Raw genomic sequence first — 936 nt, forward strand, 5'->3', positions numbered from 1 at the left:
CGGGGAAAATAAATGGAAGAAGGGGGAAGAGGAGGAAGGGGGGGGGGTGAACCCTAGAAGGGGAAAAAAAGTAGGAGGAAAAAAGGAGAAGGAGAAAAGTGAACAGGGGGAGGAGAAACGGGGGGAAAGGAAGACATACACCCCCGTTTTATTTTGGTGATTATACATACATATACATATATATGTATTTTTCCCTTAACATCATATATTTTACTTCTTTAAATATATAAGATTTTACATATTCATATATATGTAATTTTACAAAAATAATACCCGGGGGAAATTTTATCCAAAACCCCAACATATTATGTGGTGGTGTGGTTTCCTCTGTGTGTGTGTGTGTGTTTGAGTGTGGGGGTATATATAATATATAGTTGGGGTTGTTTGAAATTTGTTTACATTTTCCCTATGGTACAATTTTTTTTTCGAAATTTTTATCCCGGGTTTTAAATTTTGTTTTTATAGTAATTCCCTGAATGCCGAGGTCGGGCTCCCAAAGGGTGACTGTGATGGTTTAAGTTTCAAAAATTCCCAACCGAAAGAATCCGATTAAAGGGAAAAGATAACAAAATGTTAGGAATTTTTCAAAATTTTAAATACCAGAAAAAAAATTTTCTGCAAAGGTTTCCCCTTTAGAACAAACAATTTGCAAAAAAAACACTGATTTTTTTTGTTGTGATAAAAAAAAAAATGATTCCCGGGCCCACCTGGGAGGTTTTAGGTGGGTTTTTGGCGTTACATATTATTAAAGGGTTTTCGTATCTTTATGTAAAAAATAAAAATTTTAAAAAAATCATATTTTATATAGATAAACCAAAAATTTATATAGTGAAAATTTTTATTTCTTTAATTTTTTCTTTCCTTTTTAGGGGTTTTCCCCGCCTTTCAGAGGTCGGGCGCATACAGGGGTTTTCCCTTTCCCCAATTTTTTTGGGA

This window comes from Penaeus monodon, unplaced genomic scaffold (assembly GCF_015228065.2).
Source record: "Penaeus monodon isolate SGIC_2016 unplaced genomic scaffold, NSTDA_Pmon_1 PmonScaffold_173, whole genome shotgun sequence".
NCBI classification, from domain to species: domain Eukaryota; kingdom Metazoa; phylum Arthropoda; class Malacostraca; order Decapoda; family Penaeidae; genus Penaeus; species Penaeus monodon.